Source organism: Schistocerca gregaria, chromosome X (genome assembly GCF_023897955.1).
Source record: "Schistocerca gregaria isolate iqSchGreg1 chromosome X, iqSchGreg1.2, whole genome shotgun sequence".
Taxonomy (NCBI): domain Eukaryota; kingdom Metazoa; phylum Arthropoda; class Insecta; order Orthoptera; family Acrididae; genus Schistocerca; species Schistocerca gregaria.
The window spans coordinates 320090795-320118496 of record NC_064931.1 but is presented as its reverse complement, the minus strand read 5'-3'; positions in this window follow the sequence as shown (position 1 = coordinate 320118496).

Below are 27702 nucleotides of genomic sequence, written 5' to 3'. Positions count from 1 at the left end.
GTGTGTGTGTTGTTCTTAGCCTAAGTTAGTGGAAGTTTAGGGACCGATGACCTCAGCAGTTGAGTCCCTTAGGAATTCACACACAATCCGGTTTTCGTCTTTCGGAAGATGTGACGCATGTAAATTTGGCGTGAAACGTTCGACGCAACTGTCTCAGTGCTGGAAAGCTCTTTTATAAGAACGGTCACGGAGCGCCGGTAACTCTGCAGATGTTCCGGAAACTCACGGGTAAGATAAAAAGTGTAGGTCCAATACCTGCCAAGGTTCTGGAGAAAATGCTTACGAAGGTTCAATTGAAGAGCAGTGTAGCAGACAGAGGAAAAAAAAACTGATCCGACGTCCGCAGAAGATGTGAATACAGCATTAGAGGACAATGACTGGCCATCTAGTATTCTGTGGACAGAAGAAACCACTTTACATCTCCGAGGACATGTAAATACAAGTAATTGCCGATTATGGAAAACAGATAATCCGCTCGCACATCAACCTCTACTACTTCATTTTGTTGCGGGTTAACAGAATCGTTTATCGAAGGGTCATATTTTTTCGAGGATATGGGTCCTCCGTGTCACGTTACCTATACTGCCACTGGTAAGCGCTGCCAGATTCTTTTGCTTCTGCGGACCAACCTCATCCCAGTACTTCAATAGCGTGAATGTGTCGGTAGGTTCATTTAACGCAAGATTGCGCTCCTCTGCATATTGCACAGCCAATGAAGCATATACTGCAGAAGCATTTTCGATATTCATGAATTATGAGCCGTTGTTTTCCTACAGTCTGGCCGTCCACATCACCTGATTTTAATCCGTGGGAATATCTGAACGATACTGTGTTCAGTGCTCCGATTACAAAAGTTACTGAAATCAAGGCACACATTGCGCAACGCTTTACGAACGTGACCTATGAGACACTCTGATCTGTTGTGGCACATGCTGTATCTCATTTTCAACTTCTGGTAGAATACAGTGGACAGCATACTGAACAAGTCTTATGCTAGTCTCACGACGGTCAAAATCCGGATTCATTTTTGCTATTTATGCGGTTCTTGGCCTCAGGACAATTAGAAACCAATTTTACTCATCCAATATGGTACGACATTGCTGTGGTGGATGGGCTTACCTATCTGTCAGTGGCAAAACTGTTGAACGCCAAACTTGTAGTATCGTAGATGAACACATGTATATAAAAGTCATGAGCACACTAAATATGTTTACCCGGCTAGTTTGTTGGGACATTAAAACTCTCACCTGAAGCTAGATCTTGATATCAGCAAATGTGTTTGCTACAGCACTGAAAACGCATCATGGCCTACTACCTAAAAGATCTGCAATGGATTTGCTAGCCCAGTTAAATATAGCGTCTGGAAACAGCTGTTCCAGTTTCTAATTCAATCAACACAATATATATATATATATATATATATATATATATATATATATATATATATATATATATATATACTCCTGGAAAAGGAAAAAAGAACACATTGACACCGGTGTGTCAGACCCACCAGCACAGCGGACACACCAGGAACCGCGGTGTTGGCCGTCGAATTGCGCTAGCTGCGCAGCATTTGTGCACCGCCGCCGTCAGTGTCAGCCAGTTTGCCGTGGCATACGGAGCTCCATCGCAGTCTTTAACACTGGTAGCATGCCGCGACAGCGTGGACGTGATCCGTATGTGCAGTTGACGGACTTTGAGCGAGGGCATATAGTGGGCATGCGGGAGGCCGGGTTGACGTACCGCCGAATTGCTCAACACGTGGGGCGTGAGGTCTCCACAGTACATCGATGTTGTCGCCAGTGGTCGGCGGAAGGTGCACGTGCCCGTCGACCTGGGACCGGACCACAGCGACGCACGGATGCACGCCAAGACCGTAGGATCGTACACAGTGCCGTAGGGGACCGCACCGCCACTTCCCAGCAAATTAGGGACACTGTTGCTCCTGGGGTATCGGCGAGGACCATTCGCAACCGTCTCCATGAAGCTGGGCTACGGTCCCGCACACCGTTAGGCCGTCTTCCGCTCACGCCCCAACATCGTGCAGCCCGCCTCCAGTGGTGTCGCGACAGGCGTGAATGGAGGGACAAATGGAGACGTGTCGTCTTCAGCGATGAGAGTCGCTTCTGCCTTGTTGTCAATGATGGTCGTATGCGTGTTTGGCGCCGTGCAGGTGAGCGCCACAATCAGGACTGCATACGACCGAGGCACACAGGGCCAACACCCGGCATCATGGTGTGGTGAACGATCTCCTACACTGGCCGTACACCTCTGGTGATCGTCTAGAGGACACTGAATAGTGCACGGTACATCCAAACCGTCATCGAACCCATCGTTCTACCATTCCTAGACCGGCAAGGGAACTTGCTGTTCCAACAGGACAATGCACGTCCGCATGTATCCCGTGCCACCCAACGTGCTCTAGAAGGTGTAAGTCAACTACCCTGGCCAGCAAGATCTCCGGATCTGTCCCCCATTGAGCATGTTTGGGACTGGATGAAGCGTCGTCTCACGCAGTCTGCACGTCCAGCACGAACGCTGGTCCAACTGAGGCGCCAGGTGGAAATGGCATGGCAAGCCGTTCCACAGGACTACATCCAGCATCTCTACGATCGTCTCCATGGGATAATAGCAGCCTGCATTGCTGCGAAAGGAGGATATACACTGTACTAGTGCCGACATTGTGCATGCTCTGTTGCCTGTGTCTATGTGCCTGTGGTTCTGTCAGTATGATCATGTGATGTATCTGACCCCAGGAATGTGTCAATAAAGTTTCCCCTTCCTGGGACATTGAATTCACGGTGTTCTTATTTCAATTTCCAGGAGTGTATATATATATATATATATATATATATATATATATATATATATATATATATATGTGTGTGTGTGTGTGTGTGTGTGTGTGTGTGTGTGTGTGCTTGTAGTGTGCATTACTTAATGTCAGGAAAGAAACGGAGTAAGACTACCATTCACCAACCCACAATTGTGGGGCTGGGGCTGTGCGCGACAACGAGATGATGGACAGAGAAAAGTAGAGGAAATGGTAGACAGCGAGAGAGTGGAGAGAGCATGGAGATACAGAGAGGGGGAAGGACACAAGCAGAGAGTGGCAACGGAGGAAATGGACGGAGAGAGAAGGTGGAGCAGAAGGGATGAGAAAGCGGAAGTGAGGTATGAGAGAAGGGAGTAGAGAAGATAGAAAGGAAAAGGGAGGAGTAGATGGCTGGGAGAGGGGAGAGGAGGAGAGGCTCTAATGGAAGATGGCAGCAATGAAATACTTGGGTAACAAGTGTTTCTCAGCTGGTATCCTGTACACAGTTTGCTAGGAAACAGCAGGTTCGTTCTTTATCCCAAAATTGGGATAGCCTTTATGTGTTGGGTCCACCCTAAGATGCTAAGGGTGTATGATGGTATCACAACATCATATCTAATGGGTGGAAACACAGGTACTCAAGATATCGTAAGTCTCGTTGAATCTAGCTAATGGATATGAATCAGGCGTATTAATTTTGTTTATAGCTCGCACGTTGACAGAGGCCATAATTATTTCTCCCGTTCTTTCCCATATTGTGTGACATGATACTACTGTTGTCTCATTTCCCACGCTAGACTGAAAAAATGTGGTAAATCGAAAGAGTAGTGAGATAACTGGTAGAATAAAATATTATCTATTTGCTGGATGCCAGGATTTTATGTCATTAATCCAATATAATTTCACCTCCTTGCTGTTATAAGACTTCTAGTCCAGAACATTGGAAATACATCCAGATAACTAAGATATGAACAGGGAGAGTTGTATCAAACAATATTTCATTAAAACAACAAAAATACATAATTATCTTGGATATCCGGCACTTTGAATAGGCTTATATGGCATAGTAACTGCGTCCGTAATGATGCTATGGATTCTGAGGTGAGCTAGCTTTTATAATTAACCTCATGAAAGTCTTGTATCAGCTGCTGACTGAAAGCATAAATCGTCGGCAATATAAGGTGTTCTATAGTGTGTGTGATTGGTCCATTTGTGTCAATAGCTGGGGAAAATATCAATATACCCAGCTTTTAGGTAGTAGGCCATGATGCGTTCTCAGTGCTATAGCAAACACGTATGCTGATATCAAGATTTAGCTTCAGGTAATAGTTTTAATGTCGCAACAAAGTAGCCGGGTAAACATATTTAGTGTGCTCATGAAAATAATTGGTTGGCAACATATTCAAAACTCAAATCATTGCTCAAATTAGACTGTAAAACCAGTATCAAATTTCAGAGTCGGAAGACTAGCGTCAGAAATGAAAGAAAAAGTTGAATGCTCATGAACATTAGCATCATCAAAGAATGAAACCCGGAATATACTGCAATGGAAATCAGCACAGCACAGAATAGACTGAAATCAGATGGTATCGGATCAGCATGAAGCTTCCAATGAGAGTTTTTCCGAGACTTAGTTACCCTTCCAATCCACGGTTCGGTGGTGTCGATTCACATTTTCCCTGTCTCGTTCTGCGCAAACATTGAACTTTCGTCATTTCATCTTGTCGATGCCAAGAAATGTGTCAGTGTCAGTCTATACAAGATTCCTCCTGGGCAGTTCTCACTCTGTTTACAAAGTGGTAAATTTAAATCTTTATTAAACAGTTTTACTTATTTACGATTCCCACCTATTCACCACTCGCTTCTCAGGAAATTTCTCCCCACAAGATAAACTATACTTGAACCTGTCCCTTTTCTATGTAACACTGGTATATCTCAAATACACTCTGTCTGACAGTCCCCCGCGTTCACTACTGTATAGTAAATACTTCTTCTGCCGTTGGCACATTGGCAACTGCTGTTCCAAGGATGACCGTTACATCTTTTGTTCCGAAACTATCTAAACTTACGGGAATGAGTATTTCTTCATACTTATTTCACCTCATTGCTATTTTTTCGGCTCACTTTGGCGTTGTCTAGAACTTCGTTTCCGTTGTGCAAATTAACCGAAGATGTATTTCCTGTCCATTCTTTGATTTCGGGTAGCTTCAACAGAACGTTTGTCATCGAAACACTAACAGATTCAGAGTCATGGGCCTTGCACACTAGGGTACGCGGATTAAAGTAAACCCGGGATAGGGCTCTTTTTCCGGACTACTCTTGCCTTTTTACTGCTGTCGCTGCTCAAAACGGTGTACTGTATAACCCACCAGGACATTCTGTGATCGGAAGTCAACCTCTCTCAAGAACTGGTACGGTAAATAATTTCCTAGAGTTACATCTTAATTTTGTACTCTCTCTTCCTATAACAGCTATGTCGTAATTATAATTTTTTTCCTACTTATATTTCAAGGAAACATGAAAGAATTCTTTCTGAAATGAAATGAGGGTTTGGCATCGTTGCCGGGAGACCCCTTGCGTGCAGGTCCGGCCGCCTTGGTGCATGTCTTATTACATTCGACGCCACATTTGGCGACCTGCGCGCCGGATGGGGATGACATGATGATGAAGACAACACAACACCCAGTCCCTGAACGAAGGAAATGTCCGACCCATTCGGGAAACGAACCCGGGCCCGTAGTACGGCAATCCGTCACGCTGACCCGTCAGCTATTGGGGTGGACCGAATTATTTCTGAACCTAATTAATTGAAACTTCAGCGGACTTGATGTTTTCCTGGCTCTACGGACAAAACAAACTACATTAACTTTGGTGCCTAAAACTCTGCTGCGTGCCGTAGAATTACATTTACCATCTAGACTACTCCGTATAAATCGATGGAATGAGATAATCGTATAAAAGAGACTCGAGATATAAAGAGATTTCGCTCGTCGTGCATTTCCAAATCCAGATATTCTCTTAAATCCGTCTCAAATGAATTACGTTTTCTAGGTGGCGTGTTTGAAAGTATGACAACAAAGAGTGAAGGCAAATAGTTCGCATATTGGAAGTTATATCGGGGCTAAATTACAGCTCTAAGTTCTGATGTTCGTCTCAAAAATGGTGTTTTCTCCCCATATAAGTACGACTCTTCCCTATTTGCATCAATTAAAGCAATAATGCTTTCTTAGCTCCAGTACTGTAGAGATATCTGCGGTAACTAAACCATACTTTGACGATATGTCTCAGCCAAAAGCCACTCTAGCGGGTGTAGCCGCGCATTCAGCGTGGCCACCACCTTCTAGCCCATGACGTCAGACGCCGACTGGACTCCTAATTGGCCTGTGCAGAAGGGAAGTAGTACCGGAGCTTTTACATGAAAACTTTCGAAGCCCTTTACAGGAAAGTGACCAAATAGCCCACGGAGCCACCGCGCGAGTCAACAACTAAGCTTACAGCGAATCTTACTCCATGTGAAATGGGACTTACCTCTATTTCCTCGAAATTCTCTCTGCATATGTGATGACGAAGTAGGAACAAACATCTTCTGTACGCGAATTTGCCAGTTTTCACCCTTAATAAATACATCAGAAACCATCGCATCAGGGTCGGCGAGAGCGATTCATTTCGCCTTTGGAGAAGTTAAAAGATAAGTGCAGCAAACAACTAATTGAACACGACTCGGAAAGGTTTCAAAATCTCCTTTCTCCCGCTGACGGAGAGTAGAGACATTGTCGCAGCACAAACTCACATTCTGTTCGTCATTGTATCGATGAGACAGCCCTTCGCTCAAATGTTCAAAACCGCCGGCATATCTCACTGAGTATACGAAGTCCACATAGCAACTAGCGACTAAGGGTAACCTTAGACTCAAGACACTAAAATGAAACTGTCAAGCGGAAACCCAGGTCACCCAGCGGCGCACGTGTTTTGCAGAAGTATAGCGACATTCTCTGTAGACTTCTCCGAAAAGAAAGGATAACATTAACAGCAGGAAAACTGTCCACCAAAATTCACTGTGCTGCAAGAAAATCGGTTGCATCGTTCATGATGGGATCATGAAAAGTTGTCTGAACTCCGAGATCTGCTTTACCATCAGTAAGTCACTCCTGTTTCGCCTGTACATGGTCACTATAGCAACTAGATATAGTCATATAGCGTGAGTAGTACAATTCGAATTAAATCATGCAGTTATTAATATGTACCCCTGCCAACTGCAACCACATCTTAAAACACAATGTAAATTTAAGAGAAATTGCTGTTCTACAAAGTCTTTGTGACCTGATGTTATTCCATCGGCATTCTTAGATAGTAGGATCTGCGGGCACGATGAATTACTACGCGTGTTGAACGGGGGCGCCGCTGCTCCTGCGTAGAGTTATTCTTATCGGGTATCTAGGTTAGATTACGTTAACTCGCGGCGGATGTTGCCACAACACCTGACAGCTTCCCTTACGTCCTGAAAGGTGGGGTGTCCCGTTACTAACACCAGATGTGTACAAGGGCGTAGTGAAAAATAGTGCCACCAAATTTTCATATGAAAACTCTTAACGGTTCTTAAACAAAACAAACGTTGTGAACATTTAACTTTCTTACTATTAATGTCTACGTGTTTGTAGCCCTCTGCCGCTAGAGGGCTTCTAATTGTAGCGTGTGACATGGCGGTGTCTAACATAGCTTTGGCAGTGCGTGATAAACATGGTGCTGTAATCGAGTTTCAAATTCGAAGAGTTTGCGCCCATATGGAGCGCCCCCTCCAGTGCCAGTGCCAGACCAGCCACGAGAGCTCCGATACCTGCAACAATCCCAGGCCTTGGGTTCACTATTATCGATCACCCTCCGCACAGTCCCAACTGGGCCGCATCCAAATTTCATCCGTCTCCAAAAGGAAATGAACATCTTTGAGGACTTCACTTTGACAGGGAAGAAGCGGTGCAAGCAGAGGTGATGTTGTGGCCCCATCAACAATGGCAAACGTATTATAGTTACGGTATAAACAACTGATCCCTGGTTGGGAGAATTGTGTTCATCAATAGGGTTTCTATGTTGAGAAACAAATATGTAAACATGAAGAGTGAATACATAAAATGTTAATAACGTTTGTTTTGTATAAAAAGCTTTACAAGTTCCATATCACAAATTCGAACGCATTACTTTCACCTCGCCTTCGTATTTACTGCTTGGGCGTCGTCAGGATGAATAAGGTAAGGACATCTGTAGAAAACGTTTATTTAGATATTTCACGTTCTCGTGTTTCATAAGGAATAATATTTAGTCTAGAGGGTACTGTTATGGTTCGAATGACTAATAGGCTGAAATGTTTCATATCAAACCTCGGTATAAAGCATTTTGGAACTGAACACACTATTTGTAGCTAGTTGCCGCCGCAAGAGAGAGCGTGCTGATTTCGCCGATGTTTTTCGGCGGCGACAAGCAGTCAACAGGCGATTCCTATCCTATTTTCCTTATTAGCTATACGCATTGCGTGCATCTGGGGCAAATTCAACGTCAGGTCTTGAGAAGAACGAACAGTCCCTGTTGAGGCGACGATGTCATTTGCCGAATAGGCCACAGTGAATTACAACTGAATGAAAGAGGACAATATTTCTCGAGCAAAGTTTCGAATAATAATAATATTAGAGAGATAAAGTACCTAATGTTGAAAACAACAATTTAAGACATTCGCATCAGCATCGTGAACAAAGCTGCTCTTAGAACAAAGCTTGTAGGGATATGGGAGGAACACTGGGGAATTGTCGTACGCATGTTGCGCTGGATATGTAGAGCAGACCATTAACATCTTATCGAGGAGGATTAATTGTTTTGTTAATGCTTACGAGGACCAATAGAAGTATGATCCAGAGATGAATACAAGCAGCGTGCAGGCTCCTCCTTGCCTATATACAGTGCTTAGTCCGGCCACAAAGTCATGGATTAATATCAAATCTGGAAGACGCCTACTCTTCAGATGTAAGCAGGTCCTCAATAACCCAACTTAAACCTAAGAAGGACAGAGCGAGGTGGCGCAGTGGTTAGCACACTGGACTCACATTCGGGAGGACAACGGTTCAATCCCGCGTCTGGCTATCCTGACAGGTTATCCGTGATTTCCATAAATCGCTCCAGGCAAGTGCCGGGATGGTTTCGAAGGGCAAGGGCGACTTCCTTCCCCATCCTTCCCTAATCCAATAAGGCCGATGAACTCACTATCAGGTCTCCTCCCCCAAAACAACCCCCCAACCCTAAGAGGGCTGCAGATCTTGACGGTACGCATACCTTTATCCGATAGCATTGTGTAAAATTGAGAAGGGCTCCCGAATGTTGGAAAACTTCCGTGGTGATTTGCAAGAGGGAAGATACGACTCCAGCGCAGTGAAACTCTTGTAGATCCATTTGCCTCACCCTACGTTGCCTAAGGCGGAGGAGCACCTACTGTATCACCGTTTCCAGAATTGCTGGGATTCTTTGGTTTACTCTAGTGCTAGCTACTGTTCAGGCAGGATGTTTTATCGAAGACGACTTACTCAAGCAGTGCATTTACAAGGACAGGTACCCAGCAGTGGGATCTACATTTTGAAACCAGCCATACGATGATGTAGGTTAAGATCCGAGGTATCACACCCTGCAGCCATTCACCTGAACTGCCAACCCTTATTTACGACTAACTGACTAAAAAAAGAAAAAAAAACCTAGAATGTTACGTGAGTCTCAGTGGAACTAAGAAAGTGGTTTCGTGGCGCAAAGGATAGGACAGTCATTCACTTCCTGAATGTTTCGGGTTCGAACCTTGGAATTTGCTTCAAAATTTTTATTTTAAAATTTTTGCCAAAATGACTGATCATTATCTTTATTCAGTTAGTTGATTTAAATGTAATTTTCTATTTCCGTTCCTTTGTCACATCAGTTTAATCAACATATCAGGTTCTACATTCTCTCTCATTTTCTTCCTCTCATTCAATTTCCACTTGAAATTTTTGTTCTTGAGGTTTTAATTAAATTGATGTATTAATTTCAGTTTAATTTCTTTCGTTTTATCATCCTACTTTTTCGGCCACGTTACTGTATTCGTTATTTCTATTCTTCTTTCTGCCTGAAATTCGTTTTAGTTACATTCCATTCTTTCGTTTAAATCTTCATCTGTATTACTTTGTTAATAATAGAATGTAATTTGGGCTATGCTTTAAATGTTTACATGACAGTTACCCCCCCAAAAAAATGAACGTCTTGTAATGAAACATAAATGTTTCTCACCATTGCATAGTCAATACAGATATAGATTATTTCGTATTTTGTTTTTTTTACCGTTAAATCGACATTTTAAAATAAATAAATATTATGACAGATAAATTTAATTAAATTCGCATTCACAAAAATTACAAGTGGAAAAAGAAAGATGTAAAAAATGAGAACAATTCAGTGAAAGCTTTTCCATATGCGTCACACGTCGCAACTAGTCTATAAATTACTTATTTTTAGCGCTGAACTGTTTTTTGTTGATTCGTAGCAAATGATGGCCCACTAGGGTGAATGGCTGCTGGGTGGGAGACTTGAGATTTTAAGCTGTATCACTTTTTAGAGGGATTCAAAAAGTCGATCCCACCGCTGCAGCTCTCTCCTTGTTAGTACATAATTCGGTTCGTAAATATGCAGTTTGAAGATGTTCGACATAGCAGGCGCCTTTGCTGCCTGTGATTGTTTAAAATGTTAGCCCGCTTAGATCTGTGGATTCCCGTCACATTATAGCAAGCGTCCGATTACAATCTGGAAGCAGGTAATCTAAGGTAATCAAACGTACTTCCAACAAGTTTCCACATAGGTCCTCGTATTGGCAGACGTTTTTGCGATATGTGCTTGGAATTACTCCTCACGATTGTCTGTGAAGGTGAATGAACTGAAGATGAGGTGGCATAGGTGGACGACTTGACGATGGCTATAGCGGCTGATAACGGAGCAACTTTGAGGGAGACGTCCATTCTCGAACGAGGCATGGTGAAGAGACAGTAAGTTGTCAGCAGCAGCGAATAACAAAACGTAAATGTTTCTAAAAGGTAAAGATTCAACTAGACGAAATCCAACAATAATGCTCGTAATCAGTTCTATTTCTAGGCAGAATGTTTGCAAATGTCTAGAGGTACACCAAATAATCTTCCAACAGCACAACTCAAATGTTGTCTCAAAATTATCTTTAGCTATATACAAATTGCGTCAGCTTAAGAGCAAGCTTTAGGGCAATTTACAGATACAAGCAGTTAAAATTTTTCATTAACAAAATTAATTATTTATAAAGCATGATCAGGAAAAAGAGGAATAATCAAATTCAATTTTTAGAAATGATCAATACGTGAATATAACATTAGGAGTAAGCTTAGCTACACATTCTGTTCAGTAGTCACTGGTTATTTGAGTGTCTTGGCAAAGACCTCAGGTTTGCTCAGCGAACTGCAGGAAACTACGCCAAGTGTCAGTAGCAGAGACTACATCTAATATTAGCTCAACTACGTCTACTTCCAGCAGTATGATAAACAAAGTTTTCGAAATTTCAGAAGTGTTTCGAAGGCGAGCTGTGTTTTGAATTCCACATAATCTACACTGTTTATATTTAGTAAAAAAAAAAAAATGATATAACGCAGTACTACTACATTAAGAAATACTATTGTTTATCTGTCAATGGAATATGCAACAAAGTCCATCTATTGTCGTGTCGGATGGAAGCATATGAAAGAGACTGGAACATACCTTTTAAGGTTCATGGGGATCTAACAAAATAGCTCTGAGCACTATGGGACTTAACCTCTGAGGTCATCAGTCTCCTAGAACTTAGAACTACTTAAACCTAACTAACATAAGAACATCACACACATTCATGCCTGAGGCATGATTCGAACCTGCGATAGTAGCGGTCGCGCGGTTCCAGAATGAAGCGCCTAGAACCGCTAGGCCACACCGGCCGGCAGGGCTCCAACAAACAAGTTCCGGGAGAGCTATCAGTGCGTCAAGGCTTGCCTTAGCTGCTGAGTGGGTATCGTCCACCTCCAAGCTCTTGTCCGTAATGTAATGTCTACAGGTGAGCGTTTGTAACTTCAGAATTGTTTGTTACCAAGAGTACTTTAATCGTCTCTACCTTTTGTAAGTTATGTAATGAATACGGACTGCATGTAACAGATAGGGACCCAGAGATGTTAGAGATTGTGAACAACATTGCAGATGTCTTGCCTTTAAGTACTTCTGCAGGTGTTGGGGAGATCCGCAGTATAGTCTTAGAGTACGCAACCCATGCAGTGTAAGTAACATTATAAGAGGAAAATTTGGAAATTTGTTGTCAGGTCTTATGGGACAAAACTGCTGAGGTCGTCGCTCTCTAAGCTTACACACTACTTAAACTAATTTACACTAAGAACGGAAGGAAGGACTTGAACCTCCGACGGAGTAAGCCGCGCGGACCGTGAAAGACGCCTCAGAGGGCTCGGCTACCCCGCGCGGCATCAAAAGTGGAAGTGAAAGCACGAGTGATGCAAGTATCGGTGGGATCGGAGAGGTACTACTCGCAACTGACTCGACACATCGGAGTAGACAGTCACCTCCCTAAGCGTCGCCCACAACGTCGGTACCGCTTCCTTCGGCCCCCGTCGATTGCAGCGTCACACGTAATGTAACAAATGACTGTCTACCTGAATGTTAACCAGTGATTAAAGGGTAGTATTATGACTGTAATTCAGTTTTTAATGTGTTATGGTGGATTTTTTTTCTTTAGAAAGTACAAGCAACGTAGGGTGCGTGATATTTTGAATCCCTTGATAAATCATTTGGGAGTCCCAACGGTCTGGTGGAATATGCTTGTGACATTGACAGTAAACTTATCTGCACTAACTACAGATGTAATACTGATCATGCAGTATCAGTTAGAGGTGACTTCAGTTTACCGTAGACTGGGACGTGAATGGATTGAAAGGGGGACTGACAGACAGTCTTGTGCAGTACTACTGAACACCATTAGCGAAAATTGTCTTGAGCAGCTAGTTCGACATCCCACACAGAATGAAAATGTTGTAGACTTCGTAGATAGAAAAAGGCCTTATCGACCGTGTATATAAAGTGACAGGAATTGGTTATCATGATATCGTACCGACGATGGTTAATGAAGTTAATATACCATTCAAGAAGGCTAGGAGAGTAATTTTGTTAAGAGAGAAGACAAGCGTTGAGAGCGTCGCTCTTAAGCAATGAATGGATAACATTAATCGCACTCTGGGGAAGTATCTGCAGAGTACATCGATTAACGACGGAAAATACCCACCGAGGTTTAACAACAAAATTAGTAAACTGATGAGGGAACGAAGACTGTCGCAGTCTCGGTTCAAAAGAGAACGCGCAGGTGTCGAAACGGAAAAGTTAGCAGAGATCTTAAAATGATCGATACGTGAAGCATATAACAACTAGCAGCGTGATACCTTAGCAAAGAATATAGCCGAGAATCCGAGATAATTCTGGTCCAACCTAAAATTACTAAGCGAATCGGAGCACTCTATCTAGTCGCTCGTTGACCAGTTTGGTGTGGCACCAGAAGATAGCAAAAGGAAAGCCGAAGTCCTAAATCTAGCGTTTACCAAGTAATTCTCGCGGGAGTATCGTACAAACTTACTGTCACACTTCCTGTAAGAAGGACACAGTAACAGGCGTCAGTGGCGTAAAGAAGCAATTGAAGAATTTGAAAACAAAGAAATCGCTAGATCTAAATGGAATCCCAAATCTGTTTTACAAAGAGAACTCTGCACATTGGCACCTTATTTAGCTTGCATCTAACTCGAATCTCTCGTCAAATACGAAGTCCCAAGGGACTGGAAGAAAAGCGCAAGTGACTCTTGAATATAAGAAAGGAATGACCCAGAAAATTAATGACCAATACCAGTAACATAGGTTTGCTGAAGAATTCGGAGTATATTCTCAATTCGAATATAATAAATTTCTTTGGGACTGGAAAAGCTCCTTTCCATAAATCAGCACTGCTTCAGAAAGCATCCCATGTGCGAAACTGAGCTTGCCGTTTTGTCAAGTGATATCCTGCCAATTATGGATGAAAGACAACAGGCAGATTCCATATTCCAAGACTTAAGATAAGTGTTTCACACGGTGTCCACTACAAGCTCTTCACGAAGGTACGAACATTTCGAATAGGTTACCAGCTATGTGAGTGGCTTCTTAAGTAATAAGATCTAGAACGTTGTCCTTGACGGTGAGTGTTCATCAGACACACGGTTATCACCAGCAACCTTCCAAGGAAGTTTCATAGGACCGTTATTATTCTGTGCAGCCATAAATGATCTGACGAACAGGGTGAGCAACACTGTGCGGCTGTTTACCGATGGCGCTGTGTTGTACGGGAAGGTATCTTCGTCGAGTGACAGTAGGAGGATACAAGATGCCTTAGACAAAATCTCTAAGTCGTGTCATGAACGCCATCTAGCTCTAAATTTCGAAAAAATGTAAGCCTGTGCAGGTGAGTAGGAAAAGCGATGTTAAAATACGACATTCGTAGTGTGATACTTGACATAGGCAGGCTAATTAAACATCTATGGATAACATTTCAAAGTGATATGAAAAGGAACGGGCATGTAAGAACTGTAGTGGCAATGAGAATGGTTGAACTTACGTACAGGGTGATCAAAAAGTCAGTATAAATTTGAAAACTGAATAAATCACGGAATAATGTAGATAGAGAGGTACAAATTGACACACATGCTTGGAATTACATGGGGTTTTATTCGAACCCAAAAATACAAAAGTTCAAAAAATGTCCTACAGATGGCGCTTCATCCGATCAGAATATCAATAATTAGCGTAACAAACTAAGATAAAGCAAGAATGGTGTTCTTTATAGGAAATGCTGAATATGTTCACCAACATTCCTCAACAATAGCTGTAATCGAGGAATAGTGTTGTGAACAGCACTGTAAAGCACATCCGGAGTTATGGTTAGGCATTGGCGTAGGATATTGTCTTTCAGAATCCCTCGAGATGTCTGTCGATCACGATACACTTGCAACTTCAGGTAATCCCAAAGCCAATAATCGAACGGTCTGAGGTCTGGGGACCTGGGAGGCCAAGCATGACGAAAGTGGCGGCTGAGCACACGATCATTACCAAACGACGCGCGCAAAAGATCTTTCACGCATCTAGCAGTGTGGGGTGGTTCTAATAAAACCCCATGTCATTCCAAGCATGTGTGTCAATTTTTACCTCTCTATCTACATTATTCCGTGGTTTATTAAGTTTTCAAATTTATGCTGACTTAATTTGATCACCCGGTATACTGGAAGAGTTTTAGGGAAGAGTGATTCATTTGCAAAGAGGGCTACACGGAAAACACTACTCCATCCCATTATTTAGTGCTGCACAAGTTTTTGGGAACGACACCAGGTCGAGTTAAAGGATGACACTGAAGCATTTCAGAGACGGGTTGCTAGGTTTATTACCGCTAGGTTCGATCAAAACGCAAGTACTACAAAAATATTTCGGGAACTGAACCGGGAATTTCTGGTGTGAACCCGGCGTTCTTTTCAAGAAACGCTATGATAAGATATAGAGAATCGTCATTTGAAGCTGACGGTAGAACGTGTCTATTGCCGCCGATGTACATTTCTCGTAATTATGAGGAATGTAAGATAAGGAAAATATTCTGCGAAATAAAATCTTCCACACTGGTCGTTAAAACACTTTCGTTAAGAAGTCACTATTGGTTGCGTTCAGTAGAGTCGAAAACTCCAGTGAAAGATTTACAAAACGTTATAACGTGGCAAACTGATCGCTTACAACCAAGTCCCATCGTTAATGGTCTAGATAAAACCGACAGCACGTTAAAAACGGTTGTCCATGATGAAACTGGCTGGGATCGTGCGGCGCCATGCCGCAGACAGCATAGAAGCGTGCACGGCGCCAGCCTAAGCTGTACTCTAAAATAATAAGAGAAATTAGGCTCGTAAGGAGGCACATAGCCTGAAGTTTCTCCCGCGTTCTGCTTGCGAGTGGAACAGGAGGTAAAGGACTAGCGGTGGTTTCAACGTAGCGTCCGTGGCTTGGGGAGTACGTATGTAGTAGTAAATAAAGAAATTCTTGCGATTTACGACTTCGTTTTACATTCAGCTTATTGCTATGGATACACAATTCTTTGTTATCTGTGGTGATCTGCTTCTTCTTATTGCATCCATTGGTATTTCCAATTTTGCTGAAAAGAGGCACATGACAATTTTGTATACTGAGACATGATTTTCTTAGTGTAACTGTATCCGGCAGGTGTCTACTACTGTTTTAAACAATTTAGTGTCGCAAATGAGAATAAATCACTATTCCATTTATCAGTTCACCTTCCGAAATTTTGAGTAGGGTTCATGCGCAGCCTTCTTTACAAATGAACCATACTTCCCTAAAACTCTTCCGCCATGCAGGAGTCAACCATTCTCCATAGCTACTACAATCCGTACATGCTCCTACCATTCCTTATCACTTTGCAAATTTATGTATAGATGTCTAATTGGCCTGCCTATGTCAACTAGCAAACTGCTAGTGTCGTATTTTAACATCATGTTATCGCTTTTCCTACTCATCTGCACAGACTTACATTTTTTCTAAATTTAGAGCTAGCTGGCGATTATGACACGAGTTAGAGATTTTGTCTAGGTCATCTTGTATCCTCCTACAGACACTCAACGAATATACCTTCCCGTACACCACGGCGTCATCAGTAAACAGATTGTTGCTCACCCTGTTCGTCAGATCATTTATATCTATAGAGAATAATAGCGGTTGCACGAAACTTCCCTGTAAGTTTGCTGGCGATAACTGTGTGTCTGATGAACACAAACCATCAAGGACAACTTTCTGGGTCCTATTACTTGAGAAGCGGCTATAGCTTGGAACCTGTTCCTAATGCTCGTGCCTTCGTGAAGTGCCTGTAGTGGGCACCGTGTGAAACACTTTTCTTAAGTCTTGGAATATGGAATCTGCCTGTTGCCTTTCATCCATAGTTAGCAGGACCATTCCTTTCTTATATTCAGGACTCACCTGCGCTTTTTTACAGTCACTTGGGACTTCACACTGGACGAGAGATTCGCGTTAGATGCAAGCTAAGCAAGGGACCTATACCGTAGAGTTTTCTTTATAAACCCGAATTGGCGTTCCACTCCTATCTGGTGGCTTCTTTGTTTTCAACTCTTTACATTGCTTCTCTACAAAGGTATGTGTTGCAAAAGCATATAACAAATTTCTGAAGTGACATGTTATCTTATTATAGTTCTGTAATGAACCATCATGCGGTGATCCCTATTTCTTCCTTGAGAAATCAGAAAGTTCCAGTACCAACTAACAACACGCAAATTCGTTATATATTTGGTACCATGAAGAGTATGAAGAATTTTACCTGTATTAGTTGGGGAGCAACTTCCTCTCTGAATGATTGAATTAAATTTTCATGGAAAGAAAAGCATTCTTGATGACACTGGTGATTGTCATCTTGTTGTTGTTGCTTATGTTGTAGATAACGATGAAAGCATTTAGATCTCTTCTACTGTCTATCTGTAACACCTAGCTCAATACGCACAATCACTCATCTCCTTCTTACAAAAAGTCTAGTCACAATAATGCTGCCACCGTCTATGTTCGAGTAATGCGGAAACGGAGTGATTTAACTGACGTCCAAAAGGGTATGATCACTGAATTTCGGGGCAGAGGTGGAAGCATTTCCTAAACACTTAAGTCTGTAAGCTGTTCTCGTAGCGCCGTGGTTAAGATATATAGTGGTGCTACCCAAGACCATCGGAAAAGCAACTACTGTGCACCACTGCTCATAGATAAATAACAGGGGTCAACGACAGATGCGGAAATTTGTACGGGTGAATAGACGGGCAGCTGTGGAGAATCTGACAGCCTGGATGCACTAAGGGGGTACTAACAGTGTCTCCTCAACGACCGTTTAGCGAACGCTGCTGCATAAGGGCCTCCACAGCAGGCACCTGGTTCAGGCACTCATGCTGACTGCCGTTCATCGGCGACGAAGATTGGAATTTCACGCCAATGGTGCAACTGGGCGCCCACTGAGTGGCAGTAGGTGGCCTTTCCAGATGAATCAAGTCTTATGCTCCATTGGACAGGTGGCCGTTGGCATGTACGGTGTGAGACATCTGAAAGCAAACATCCTCCAACAATCGTCGGAAGTGTCCAGATCGGAGGGCATTCCCCGGATGATCTCGTCATTCTGGAAGGCACAACTGTTCAAGACACACATCTATCCTTGGGATCATTTCAGTACTTACATGCAGTTTATCTGTTCTCGGCACGATGGCACCTACCATCAGGACAATGCAGCGTGTCACACAGTTTATAGGGTACGTACGTGTTTCGGAGAGCATCAGGATGAGTTTACGCTAATCCGCTGGTGACTAAACTCAACGGATTTAAACTGGATCGAGAATCTATAGGACCACCTCGACCCGGGGCTATTACCGCCATGGATCTTCAACCGATATACCTAGCACTGCTGGCCACGGCTCTGGAGTCGTCATGGCGCCACATCTCTGTTGATACCTTCCAGGACTTCACTGACAATCTTCCAGCTCGTCTTGCAGCCGTGCGCCACACAAGATGTGGTTATTCATGCTACTGACAGGCGACCACATTAATGAGACTGGACAGTATAAATACCAGAGCTTTATTATATATCGTATTTCAAAAAGATTCGTGGTATTTTGCAGGATTATATCATCTACGTGGATGAAGATTGGAACTTAGGGTGAATTTTAACTTTCGCACGAGTCTACAAAGTTTTTGTATTTAAAAGAAATATTTGACTTGACATGGGTATATCTTTTCCATCCAAAAACAAAGAATCATGCGGTATGTTTGGCGATAAAAATTTTCATTTACTTTTCAGAAATACTCGAGGTCCATTTGATAGTGCGCACGTCAAATATTCAGACCATAATCAAATCTGTCCCTTAATTTAGAGCATATCTGGATTTATTCCTTTCATATATAGTGGGGAGCAGAATGTAATGCACGTTCCTCAAAATGTACCGTAAAGAATTTCGCCATTGCTGGGGACAACGAAGAATCCATGGCCATCATTTCATAAAATTTACCGCCGCACAAATGTAGGTGGTCGTCGTAACACACCATAACAACTTTATCGGTTCAGGAGAAAAATGCTCCACCAACAGTTTCAATGGTCCTCCACAGGAACTTCTGTAAATTGTGAGACCACATAAAGGCTGACTGAAATATCGTTTGGGCCAATTGTAATTTGTTTAATTTTCTCAATGTACATCTTAGAGTTTTTATGCGATGTTCACAGACGCAGGCTATCGGGGTCATCAAGTTACATTAATTTTTGGCCAGCCTGTAGCTAGCATGACAAAAGGCGCAACAATGGGCCTCATGGAATACCTCCCTTGTGGACTTCAGGCAATCCGTACAGCCTATGAGGTCTAGGAGCTCGTGGTCAAAGATTCTCGATGACTTCTTGCGGTGGATAAGTATACTTCAGGTGCTCCACCGTTTTCCTAATGCAGGACAGACTTGGCTCCCGTTTCAAGCATATGTACGTACTATCGTGCAACAACGATAGCACTTTGCTCTTGCATTCAGTGGTATTAAGATCAATGGTGGCATTTATTTTGTCATCATAAAATACTACAAAATCTTCGAGGTATTACATATGTTTTCCGACCTCCTAAAAAGATAAAACAGCACTCGTGTGATGAGCGTGGGTCAAAGCTGTGAGTCGCTTGCCTACCGGACCCAGCATTGGTTGCAGCTACGTTGTATAATTACGAACGACGCCCTTATGCCCCGTGACATAAACTCTCGATGCTAGTACAGCGTGCAAACACCAGGTAACGATACGCAATGAAACACTCATGTAAAAGTCAAAAAAATAAACCCATGAAAAGTGAGTGAAGGTTTTCCATTACCATAGTTTGTATATCGTTGTCTTATTTTTTAATGATAGTGTTTAATAGTATTGTGTTAACTTTTTACATTGAGTTTAGCAAAAGGTATTTGCAGTCAGTCTAATCATGGTTCCAAACTCATAGAGTTGAAGAAACATAACGATATTTATCCAGTTTGTTATTATCCTGTTCCTGACATACCAAATGCTTTTATTTGTTATTAATTACAAGTACTGCAGTCAAGTGTAACTACTTTATAATAAATAAATTAGTAAATTTATCGGAGTAGAAGGTGAATCTGAACTCCACCGACCAAATCTCGGAGCGTGTTCAGGGATATTTCCTGAAAATTTTCGTATAAGCACCAAATATATTCTTTAGTTGCTCATCACAGAGGACGTACATTTCATCTGATTCCTTGTTTCTGTTTAGCTTTGTATGTGAACTGCACTGAAAATTTCTGCAGAACAATGCAAAATTCGACGGTATTCATTGTGGGTTTTGTTCAGAAAAATATTTGTTCATTTCTCTTATAATACTTAATGTACATAAATTTAATGTCCACTTTACATTTTGTCCGGAAGAGTCCATTCAGTACTGCTCGGTTCTTCTTCGAGGTTGCTTTTTCGGCAGTAGTAGTTTTATGTTGACAGTGATACACAGCAGTATGAATAGGCTTACTGATGAATAGTTGGCGGATACGCAGCTAATGCGTGGGTTCACTGAATGCAATGGAAGAGGAACGAAATGACGTAATGCCGTGATGTTCACAAAGGGACGGCCTGCACATCACAGTGTTTTTGCACCTGAGGGTAGTTGTCTTTGTCTGTGTTTTGCGTTTTACGTTTTGTTGATTGAAAATTCAGCTTTTTAAATGTTCTGTAGATATTATAAGAGAAACAAAGGTAACAGTTGTTACGAAAAGAATAAAACATAATTACATAACTGCTCTGGCACGTGCCAGCTTTCTACCAAAATTCTAAACAAATATCTTCTAGCAACCGCCGAAATTTTCACGGATGAGTGCGTCCACGACTGTGTGAGGTGTCATAACTGACTCACTCTACTTTACATTCGAAGCATTGCAAGGTAATATGTCGCTTTCCGGTATACGTACTTATTTCTCCTGTTACACATCTTACGTGTTAGAGTAATAAAGGAACCAAGTGATAGTAGTAGAATTTCAACAGACATTTGTGAGTTATAGAAACAGGCGAGGAATTGTGCTTACCAGAATGTGGCCGCCTGAAGTACTTCCGCTTTCACTTTGTCAGAACTTATAAAATGCTTCCGTATAGAACAAACGCGGTAACAGTGGGAAATGGAGGTCCTGCACGTAGTTAGTTATCATGACTGATATCTCTGGAGTAGCGTCTTTCAGAAGAATTTCACCCACACGGGCTCTGTTCTTGGAATCTCAGAATGAAACAGGGCATTCACCACAGCACAAGGCCACGCTTTTCCAAATGTACTGCAAACTTCGGAATCTTCTCTCGTTTCTGGCATGCATCCAATGAAGTATCCGCCTGCCTTCCTTTGCAGAGAAGCATCAATCATCTCTTATATTCAATGTGCCTTTTACATCCGCCTGGCGTAAAGTGTACGCCTTAATGTATTTTGATTAAATCTTCACCCTGATTCCGCTTTCCGTTGCCGCAGGGGTAGATGCCAACGATCTTATTCGTTCTTGTTCATTCAAGGTCGTCTCAGATTGTCCCGAAATGTGGTATGTCCGTTGCATGTTACCACACGAATATATTGCTTATTCCTCTAAAATATAAGCAACATAATAGTACATAGCAAAATTTACACAATGATGTAGAAACGACATTATTGCTATCCAACTCCGATTAGACAAACCTCATAAGATCTCATCCCTCTCTGTCTCTCTCTCTCTCTCTCTCTCTCTCTCTCTCTCTCTCTCTTTACCTGAAGTCTCCCAGGTACGTATTTCTTACGATCTTCTACTAGTGCCTCCTTCCCCTCTATTTGTCCACCTCCTCGTTCCGTCCATCTCCTCCTGCCCCTCTGTCTGTCCCTCTCCTCTTACACCTCTCTCCGTCTATCTCCTCCTGACCTCTGCCCCTCCAGTCTCTTCCTGACCCTTGTCTCTCCCGTATCGTAGTCTTTCCTTTCTCTGTCCATCTCCTCCCCTGCCTCCCCTCTATCCATTTCCCCGTCCCCTATCTCCGTTTATCGCCTTTTGTCCCCTGTCTTTTTCCAGTACATCTTCCTCCTTTCTATGTGTCCATCCCCTCCTTTACTCTTCTCTGTCGATGTTGTCACCTCCACGGCAGTAGGACGTTTGTGAGTCATACCCTCACCATATTTCTTCCCAGATCGTAATTAACGTATGTACCAAATGTGATTGAATTCGTTTTCCCCCGAGGCTTTGACTGTGTACTCCCATGCCAGACATATTTCCCGTGTATTTAACGTATTTCACACGTCTTTCTGCATGAAACTTCACTTGTATATCTGGCGAATTTCGACCTGCAGTTTCATTTTCACTCAGTTCAATGTTTAAAACGCATCTTCATCTTCATGTGTAGTCTGCAAATCAAATTTCAGTGCCTGGAAGAGGATTCATAGAACCACTTCCACGATATTTCTCTGTTATTCCAATTTCATACTGCGGAGGGAAAAGAAACTCTTATATCTTTCCCTGATTTCCTTATTTTACAATGACGATTGTTGATTATGATGATTTTATATAATGATTGCCTATGAACCTCGGCATCAACAAAAGATTATCGCATTCGGAGGAGACAGTTGGTGATCGAAATTTTGTGAGAAGATTTCGCCGCAACGTAGAACGCCTTTGTTTTAATGATGTCCACCCCAAATTCTGTATTATGTCAGTGACAATCTCTCCCCTGCTTCGCGATAGCAAAGAAAGGGCTGCTGTTCTTTGACTTTCTCGATGTACTCCATCAGCCAAATCTGGTAAAGATCCCACACCCGGCAGCAGTATTCTAAAAGAGAACGGACAAGCGTAAAACAGGAAGTCTCCTTAGTAGATCTGCTACATTTTCTAAGTGTCCTGCCAATAAATCGCAGGATCTGATTAGCCTTCCCCACAACATTTTCTATGTGTTCTTTCCAATTTAAGTTGTTTGTGATTTTAATTACTGGGTATTTACTTGAATTTACGGTTGTTCACTCTCTCCGAAATGTGTTGTGAATAGTTACTATCAATGAAGTAATAATTTTAAGCATCATGCACGATGCGGCAGTTTCTCAGGCATTTCAATGTTTATGAAGTAATATGTCCCGAATAGAGGTCCTCTCTACCAAAACTACGATTCAGTAGTGTTGGTACACTACATACAGGTAGTATATGTAGCACTGATAGTGAAAGAAACATAAATATAGGTGCAAGAGGGAAACGGAGCCGCTGACTTCTCTTTTTTTTTGTTTGTTTGTTTGGCTGCTAGTTTTCTATGTAATCAGATCCGCACATCATTGAGTGTTACTCCATTGCGTATTTTATATCCCTACAGAATATAAATTGCATTTTATTTGCTATAAATTTGGGTTTATCGAGTAACTTCTGTGTCTTTATGTAATCAAAACAATTACTTTTGACGCAAGCACAGTTTACATGCACAAACATCGTTGTTACTTTTTGTGCAACAGAATATTCCTAATTATGATCAAAGGCGAGAGTTTCCTATTACTAAGAATAAATGCGAAAATTATTAATGAAAAACAAAATTATTTATATAAGTACGATGAAGTATTGAAGCTATATCTTATATATTTTTGTTTTCCTGTTTTTTGTTCTTCAGTTTTGGTAAGGAAATTGCGGTTTCTAGTGATATATGATAAATCTTTACTGTTTTTAGAATGAGATTTTCACACTGCAGCGAAGTGTGCGCTGATATGAAACTTCCTGGTAGATTAAAACTGTGTGCTTGACCGAGACTCGAACTCGGGAGGTCCGGTACACAGTTTTAATCTGCCAGGAAGTTTCGTATTTGTACTGTTTTCTTTATTTTTATTATTAAATCCCTCTGTTTTAAGCTACACATCAAGAAAAATTGTTCAAATGGCTCTGAGCACTATGGGACTTAACATCTGAGTTCATCAGTCCCCTAGAACTTAGAACTACTTAAACCTAACTAACCTAAGGATATCCCATACATCCATGCCCGAGGCAGGATTTGAACCTGTGACCGTAGCGATCGCGCGGTTCCAGACTGGAGCGCCTAGAACGGCTCGGCCACACAGGCCGGCTTACATATCAACAAATACGGAATAATATGTGAAATAATAATTGACACTTCCGATTTTGTTATAAATACCGTATACTTTTAAGTGAGAGATAGAACGATAACTATGCAGAACGAAAATGTTCCGCAGGTTTCCTGGCCCTTTGTATAACCTCACTCAGTTTCTAGGTCGTTCGCTGCTCCCGGTTTTCAGGGTAACCTGGTAAGACACTGACTACATACGTAAAGAAAACGATAGTCATGAGGTAGCTGCCCATAGGTTTGCAACACACCTAACGTACCACAGCTGCTAGGAAATCTACCTTCGTCAACGCGTTACATGCTGTGGTATATGCGAATAATGAGTACAAAATGTGCCACGAATACTTCTAGCAGTAAATTATAAGAAATTAAAACGTCAAGAAGAAGTTTTATTGCATGAACATCGGAATTGTAGTAAACAATAAACGTTTTCCCTCTCAACACTTTGTGCAGGTCGCCAGCGAGAAAAGTTTCGTACGATAAGGATTTGACATTATGTGTAATGTCATCAAGTGCTCTCATACACAAATACTGGACGAATAAAGTATGGGTATTCGCGTTTCGTGGGCTACTGCTTTTTCACTCCCACCACCATCCATTTGATACTGTAGATCGGCGGTTCTTACCGCAATAGCTATTCTTTCCAGCCATTAAGTGTTACTTGTACCAAGTTGTGTTCAAATGGGTCCAGTGGTTTAGGTCGTAATTACTGCGCGGTCATTAGCACACTGGACTCACATCGGGAGGGCGACAGTTGAAATCTGTGTCCGGCCATCTAGATTTAAGTTTTCCCTGATTTCCCTAAAACTAGCAACTCAGATATTGCTGAAATGGAAAATGGTATTGGTGTGCAGGTTTCACAGAGTAGATTGGTAGTAAGACTTTCGTGTCTTTAGCCAATAAACAGATTGTAATAATGCTTAAAAAGTGTATTTGCAAAAATACACCTTTGTAAATGGAACAATGCCTACAGACATTAATAAACTAAAAGTAACGTACATAAGACTGCCAGTGGTGTCTGTTGCAGGATTGTAGAGCAATTCGTTTACGAGATATCGTATTTTCAAAAGTTTTTATACCAACAGTTGTCTGAGCCATTCAAACTGCGTAGTCACTACGTAATATATTGTTATGTTTGATTACAGTGAGCTTTTGTGTTCCTTAAGTGCACTGTGACATGTCAGTCAGTTAGTGTGTGACTGTCCGACCAGTAGGTCGTAAGTGGACGAGGGGATTTACCAATGAAGAAAAAGCCGACTTGCTCATGGTCTAAGGAGAGTGTAGGAAGAACGCAGTTCTTTCTATGGCGTGTGTGGCAAGATATCCCAATAGTCGTCAACCATTTCGGCAACTTTTTCAGCCAGTTACGTGAAAGTGGTAGTGTAACACCTAGACAACGTAACAGAAGGAAGCAAGGGACGAAAGAAAAGGAGGAAATTAATGCTCTCGTTGATACAGCAGTTGATCTCTACATTAGAATATTGCAACAAAAACTACTGTTATTTCAGTACACCATAATTTTAGTTTCTTTATGTACATAGGCACTGCTCCATTTAAAAAAGTGTTTGTTTGCACAGAAAAATGTGCGTCATATAAATATTATTTCAACTTGTTTATTGATTAACAATACGAGTCGCTGAGTACCAATCCATTCTGTGATAAACGCACATCAACTGCACTTTCTATTTCCTCAATATTAACGGTTGAAGTTTTAACCTGTGGCAACTAAGTATTTTGAAAACGACGCATTGCACGCAAAAAATGTTTAAAGTTAAAAGTGGGACATATGTACGTGCTACAAGTGTCCCCCAACAAACCAACACCACTGAGCGGGCGGGTTCAACTTTGTAATTTCGTATGGGAATCCCCATTTTTGTTGCATTTCCGATTCCACTACAAAAATATGTACGGTTTACTCGAATCACTTATTTCTAGGAAGATAGCAGTGTAATCAAAAAATATCAAGAGTGCCTGTTTTTGCAATTAATAACCGAAACATTTGGTTCTATACTTCATTTACGGTGTAAGAGTAAACTTTTGTGCGGTAACGGTAGATACTGATGTTCAAACATTACCTGAGTGTAGCAAATGTGATTTTACAGTACAGATAATATGGTTAGACACTGAAATTTCTAATAAATAAGCTACTTGAATGATGACGTAATTTTCTGTTCCCAATTGGGTTAATTATCGTCAATCTCCAAACCATCGAAATGGTTGATTCCAGTGGTCGCCTTCGAACCCCACCATCAGGATGATTGATTCTGATGTGTGTTTCCATCTACCTGCTGCAACTCTCGCCCTAGCCGCTATGCCAACCGGTGGAGCACAAATCACAACCATTACAATATGGCAAACACCCATGAAGTGAATGTGACAGGCGCACTGCCATGGATACACATCGAAATAAAGCGCCCTAATTGTGAGAGGCAAGGGCACTCACCGATATAAGCATCCCCATGGAAACAGAATACTGTTCCATCAACGTCATTTTTTCTAGATCACCCAAAATGCAGATTCTAACGACGAACTGAAACGGCTAATCTTATTGTGCTGTACAAGCTAATTTGCAACACTAAAGTAAATTTAGAACATAAATGTCAGTTGTTATACCAATTCCTTGCACATGTCACAGCTTCTAATATTATTGGCAGCACTATCTCAGGTAGTTACATAAACTGTTGTACTTGTACAGAAACAAATAATTCCGAATGCGCTGCCACGTAACAGCATTCTGTGATTGTAATGCTACCAGAAAATCTTTAAGAAAGCGCTTGTACGCCTCCAGTGAGTCAGAATCATAGTTTACTGAGGATTCTATGTGTTCCGTCGCAAAGGGTCTAATGCATATAAACGCAGATATTTCTGTTGCTGACTGAGGACGGTGTACTGAACAATATTCCATCGGTATTTACGTCATTTGGAAACCAATAATGGCAAGAGCTATCCATTAGTGCTTATTTTCTCCTTGGTAGCAAGTCACGTTTTGAAGCGTGGACGCATTGACGCGGAACGGTTAACACACACTGGCAGGTGTTGTCCACTTAGTGGTACAGTTATGACAGTGGAGGAAACATCAGATAGTAAATTATGTGACGCGTTTTACGGAAGACTGTTCGATGCACTGAAAAACAGCCAACAAGCGGAAGTGTGTACATATTACGGTAAAATATCTGACTTACACCTGTCACACCCTGTGTATAAGAGATATACAGGGTGTCCCATAAAAAAACCGACAACGCTTAGTATGTTGCGCTGGAAAGCAACCTGACTGCATTTCGAGAAGGAATCCATATCCAAAAACGCAAGGCTTGGGCGCTGGAGAACGTCGCAGTCTGAGAACAAACAGTTGCGATGGTATGTTCCTATTCGTTTTGGTTTTCTGAAAACGGAATGTATGCCTCCCTTGAGCCATCTGCGTACTTCGGATGGACGACTTGAACGTAATAACATTTCCGTGCATGCGCTGCATGCCTCCAGACAGCCTGTGGCCTCATGCTACTCTACACCTTTTGCTAGTCTGTCAGTGCAGTTACATTGTTGACAGCGTGTGACATTTACCAGTACACAGCGGAAATGACAAACATGGTGCTTGCATACGGCAATTCGGATAGGAAGGAGAGCTGCTTGAAGAGTGTATGGGGAAAGTTGTCCT